We start from the raw sequence: 6,000 nt of genomic DNA, 5'->3' as shown, positions 1-6,000 counted from the left end.
GGAAAGAGTCATTATAGGAAGGGCAGGACCACTTATTGTTTGGTACTGTGTAGTATAGAGTATCTTTCCTCCAGTGTGCAATACAGTCCCATTGATCCAGCCAGCTTCTGTGCTGGCTGTGCCATTGGTCCTTTACCACCAAACCAGCATTCTGCTCACCTTGTGCAAATCTGAAGCCAGTATTCAAACACTTTGTGATCAGTCAGGGTTTGTTTTCACCTTATCCTCATGTATGCACATCTCTTCATTGAATGAGGGATGGCTTTTGGAGCCAGAACGCAATGACAGAGTTTCTGAGGGGTTTTTAAACCATATTCTTCCTTTGCAATCTCTCCAGGGACACCAACCTAGTGCTTTGGGGAAGAGACATGACATCTCCTGGGGACTGCATGACTCTCACAGCACTGAAATCATCTCAGTGTGTTCTTTTTGACTTCCTGCAGACAGTCTAATTATATGAAAGAGCATCGCTTTCCATTTGGTCAGAAGATGTATTCTTAGCTAAGTTCACCTAATGCTTTCCTGATTTGTGTGGGTTTTGCTTTTTTTTTTTCCTACCCCTTGAGCTGGACAACAATTGTGATCTTAGTCCAGCAATCAAACATGAAAGAGAGCCCATATGTATAAAGTACCCTTCTCATTCTGGAACTCATCCAGAAGAGTCTTCATGCAGGAGGTCTGGTTTTTGCCTCTTCCCATTAAGAAAAAGACAAATCTGGCATGAGAAGTGTCTTGGGCTAAGTCAGGGCGATGCAGCGGCCATTGCGAGTGGTGCTGAGCTGTGCTGTCAGGGACGAGAGCCCAGAGATGCAGTGATGCCTGTGCCATGTGCATCTGTGTTCGTGCAAAGCTGACACAGGGCAAGTTAGAGGTAGGAGAGGTGCTGGCTTTACCTGAAAGAACTCAGCCAGTAGGTAGAAAAACTGAGAGTGCTGGTACAAAGAAGGGCCGGGCAGGTCTTTGCATTTTTGGGCGAGCAACGGAGTGGGGGATGTCATTTAGCTATATGTGGGGTGATAGCGCTGCTGTTTCCCCTCTTTGTTTTGCTGCCAGATAGTGAACTTCTCTGGTGGGCTCTGGCTTTAAAGAGGTTGCAGAGCAGTTATATGCTGAAAGTGGTGGGAAAGTTTGCAGAAGACAGCCTGTGGGAGAAACAGGTGGATATTCTTGGGAGGAAATAATCTCTGTTTATATCAAGCTTGCTGTTCCCTATCCAAGCTCTTCTTAAAGAGCGTTTTGCAGCTCACAGGAAAATTGCCAGCCTGGAGGTGTCAGACGGACCAGATAGTCCTGTGCAACTCTCTGGCCTTGCAGATCTCCTCCTCTACAGCCAGAGTTACCTGGTCTCATCTCCTTTCTAATGCAGGCCAAATACCTTCTGACAGTGACTTAGAAGTCAAAACTTGGATCTCCTTCCCTGTGCCCCTTAGGTGGGTGATGCCTGGGTGCTGTCTCCATCCCAGGACTGATGTTCAGCTTGGAGGTGTCAGATATTGCACATAGTTGGATCTTGAAGGATGTATCTCTTGGGGCTTCCCACCTTCCTGCTCCCCATCACTGCTGGTCAGACATGGAGCATGCTGCTGCTTTCCTTTTGGCTCAAAGACCATGGTGCAGTCCCTGCGGCTGCAAAAACAGTGCTGTGTTTGTAACCAGGCCACCCAACCTAGCAATGACAGATGTGGTTGTGTTTGAGGTTGAGGTTGGGCCAGGCTTCCTCTCCCACCTCCAGCCTGTGCATGGCTTTGTGTGCCTCCTGTCTCTGTGCTAGGAAGACGAGGCCAGGTCTCCATTTCCTTATGGGCAAAGAGCCTGGAGCTTCGAAGTGACCCAAGGCAATGCCCCTGTGCAGCCAGTGGTGCTTGAGGAAGGGGAATCCCACTGTCCTGGGTGGTTGATAGGGGTGTGAGACAGAAGGGATTGACCTTTTGAGTGGAAGCCACATTAAATTACAGGAATACTGACAGCTGTGCCACTATGGGCAAGGGCAAAACATAGTTATTTGTCTAGGTTAACCACCGCCATTGACCTCTCGCGGGCAGCTGAGAGCTGTGGTAGAGCTACCACTGTGAGCATGAGGCCACGTGGGGTGGCATTCAGGAAAAAAGGCTCAGTAAAGTTTCCTTCCCTTGCACCTACCGACTATACCTTCTAATTTGGCTTTTCTGGTGGTGTGTACCTGCTGGTGACTAAACTCGGTGGTGAATTCCTTGGGAATGGGTCTGTGAGTGTGTGGCCGGACAAAGGAAGCCCTCAGCCTGCTGGAGATGTAGATCCTGCTTCAGCATTTCCTTTGCTAGGCTCCTTTTCAAGACTTGCTTTGTGCCTTCTGACGTTCCCCTCTCTGAGGCTGTCCTCCTTCAGGATATCATTGCCCACATGCTGATATAGATTCTGGTGACCCTTAATGAGGCCACTTCGTAAGTCAATGCACTGCTGTTTCCTCTTCACAGCATCCAGAAGCCGTTTCCATTCCTGATCCTGTGTCCTCTTTCTCAACATGATGAGGCTCCTCCTGTTTCTACACCTTTTTGCTGTGTGTTTCCCAGGCAGGTTGTAAGATGAGGGTTGTGTAGGAGAACTGGTGCATCACACTGAGGTCACCATCAGTAACTGCTGTAGAGGCAGTGGCAGACCTTGCGGTGTCTCCAAGCCATCACTTGCTGCCATGCCTGAACCTGTTGGAACGACCAGGACATCTGCACATGAAACAAAGCTGTGCTTTTGCCTCCTGGTGGGGTTTGGCTTTGGACGGAGGTGTCATGCCTGGCTGGATCTCCATCCCTAAATGTCCATTCCTAAATGGATTATGGCAACTGCAGCAGTGCTGGTAAGCTGCTCGAGATTCACCCTCATGCTTCTTTGGTGGGTGTATGGAGCCAAGCTGTGCCATGGTTTGAAGGTGCTCCCCGCTGCCTGTAAACTGATAGTAACTGATAGCAAATGCAGCTGAGGACAGAGAGCACAGTCAAGTACATTTGCTGCTTTCCTATCTTCTTACATGACTCAGGGAGCCCAACTCAGCAGGACAGGGCTGTGCCCGGGCTGTTCTCTGCAGCTGAGTGACATCCCCGCAAGAGCTGTCCCTGGGAAGTGGGAAGGGGATGGCTGCAGTTTGGCTCTGAGGACAAACAAGCGTGCTGGTCAAGCACAGCTGTGCAGGAGCCAGCCTGGAGATGGTGCTTGGGGTGGGAGCTGGTTCCCAAGCCTTCTCTGCTCCCCAACCTTTCTGACTCACATCCTGCATCTGCCACCATGGTGTGCAGATGCTGTGCCTTGCTTCAGGCATGTTTTGGAGTCATACCAGAGCCCTCCTCAAATCCATGGAGCAAAGCATCCTTCCACTCTTAAGCAAAGGACTGGTCAGGCCCATAATAAACAACAAACTCTGACATTTAACACATGTAATGTTGTTTGCCCAGTTTTTAAAAGGAAATATTATCTAAGCACTCCTCTGAAAACCAGAGCCACCCACACTTGCTTCTGTTAGGTTTGGCTGCTTTGACCTGTGTCATATTGCTATGACCTCCAGAATATAGCATTCTGAATCCCTTACAAATTGTGCTTTTTACTGAATGAAAAGCTTCTCTGTGTGTTTAAAAATCCCCCGCCCCGATCCTTCTTGTGATAAAGCACAAACAAGGAAAAAATCTATAACTCCCTAAACTGATAGAAAATTAGCACAGTCATAAAAGGCGAAACGTGGCATTAGCAATGCAGCTGAAAAGGAAAAATGAATAAACCTGCCACGCAGAAAGTAAAAGGCAGAGCTGAAGCCATTTCAGCTGCACAGCAAGAGCAAAAATACCCTCACCTTCCACTGCAGGCCGAAAGGAAGTGCTCTTCTGCAGAGAGTGTCTGCAGGCATTGTGCTCCACAGCCTACTGCCATGGAGCAATGACGAGAGGATATCCTAAATTAATTTACATAGACATATAAATATATGCATGTGTGTGTATTTTGTATGAAATATGAAACCAGGGATTTCTTAGCCAACCCCTTAATTTGTCTGAAACAGCACAGGCATAATGGAAACTGCCCACACATTTTTCCATTAAAAGTTACAAAGGGAAAGGACGGGGGGGGGAACTGGTGATAGAAAACCACATGCTCGCTCCGCTGTCACAGACATGCCAGGCAGCCACATAGAGCCACACCAGTCTGCTGGAAAAAGGGTCGTCTTTATTCTGGCCTTTGCCCTCCCTCTGATGTGCTCCGGGATCTGTGTGTATGGAGGAGAGGGATGTGGCCATGCTTGTGCAGGTGCATGCAGTGAGCATGAACAGACCCCAGCTTGTCCGTGTCTGGTTTGCAGGCTTCCACCTCTGGGTTATAAAGAGAGCACCTTGCCCTGCTGCTGTCCCATGCGGGCGGGTGACTGCATGGAGCCTGCAGAGTTACTTTGGGTGGAGGGTTATGAGCAGGCCCCCATCTCTGCCAGCTTCTTGACCCTGCTAGGAATGGTTCTCACCAGGTTTCTGTGCTGTCTATCCAGCCTGAACGTGAGTGATTGCCTCCAAGGATGGATGGATGTGTGACTGCTGCTGAGCATAAGCTGCAGTGGTGTGGCCCAGCAGGGAGCCACGCTTTCTTGATGGAGAAAGCAGGAAGGGGAGCAGAGGGAAGCCTGAGGGAGCACCAACAGCTCCTCAGGCAGCCCCTGGACCATCACCATCAGTGCAGGTTCTCCCTTGCTGCCTTCCTGCTGCCGATCAGGAAGACCACCACAGGCAGGAGATGTTGGCATCAGGGATTGCTGTGTTCCAGCAGGGCAACCCCTTGCTGTGTGGCTCACATGCATCCTGCTACTCCTGCCATGAAGCAGCACACCCTTCCACTGGGAGAGGTCACTTTTCCCTCCTCTTCTGCCTTTGGCTTGCCTGTCCCCACTCAGGTGGAAGCATCAGGCACATCAGTTATTCACTGCAGCCTACAATCCCAGTGGAGATGCTATCTATGGAAAAGGCAGGTCTGTGAGCTCACTGGCATTTGCTGAAGCAATGCATGTTGACAGTGCTAACTATTCTGCACGGCGGGGGGGATGCAGCTGGTAACTCATGCAAGACATTGGGGACTCGTCAATGTGTGTGTGTGGTTTTTGCTTTTCGCTGTATTGTCCTATAACCCATATGCATCAGTGCGGGTTATGTTAGTGGAATTTTGCTGCTCCACAGCTGGGCAATGTGCAGCCAGACCCACTCATCCTTTTAACCATCAAAGGTACGTGCTCCATCCATTTGTGGCTGCCTCGGGGCACTGCTCTGCACATCTTTCTCAGCAGCAGTGCCAGCTTGAGGTGTTCCTGCCAAATCAACTCTAAAGCTGTGTGGTAACGTGATTTTGTTGATTGATTAGGGGTTAAAAATAGCTTGGATGACTTGACTGATTCCTTTTGCTGCTCAAACAGCTGTGCTTGCCCAAGAGAAAGGTAGTGCAGAGGAATGAGAGGCTGGGAGATGAGAATACCGGGCTCTGGCTTTGCTGACAAGACACTGGTAAACACAATGGCTCAGGTATGGAGTAGTTGTGTAGAGTCTATAATTCAAGTTCCCTTTTGGGAGCAGAATGACTACTGGTGTGGGGACTCTGAGGATTTCCCAGTGTCGAGAGCACATGCGCTGTTTAGTTCAGCTTGTTTCAATCCCCCTCACACCTTTGGTTGGGTCATCCAACATGTCTGTTTGGTAGTAACTGCGAAATGTAACAGCAGCTTCTTCTAACAATCGCCCTGTGCCTAGGAAAGTAAGAGCACAAACCCTTCCTCAGGTCTTATTCTATCATGAAGAGCTCTGTAATTAAAAGACTGAGCCAAATTTGGCCGTGGCAAACTCCAGCACCTTGCTAAGGACTACTACACCAAGTCAGTCCAGGTACAATTCTAGTCATTGGAGAGAAAGAAAACAGGAAAGAAAAAAAGCAGCCCAGCCCTGAATGGATTGTTATTTATTACAAAATAGGACTGTTTTCCACACAGGCCGTTGCTGAAGACTGCAGAAGTGT

The sequence above is a fragment of the Nestor notabilis genome, unplaced genomic scaffold (assembly GCF_000696875.1).
Source record: "Nestor notabilis isolate BGI_N333 unplaced genomic scaffold, ASM69687v1 scaffold26763, whole genome shotgun sequence".
Classification (NCBI taxonomy): Eukaryota; Metazoa; Chordata; class Aves; order Psittaciformes; family Psittacidae; genus Nestor; species Nestor notabilis.
The sequence above is the reverse complement of the archived record's forward strand: the minus strand, read 5'-3'. Positions refer to the sequence as shown.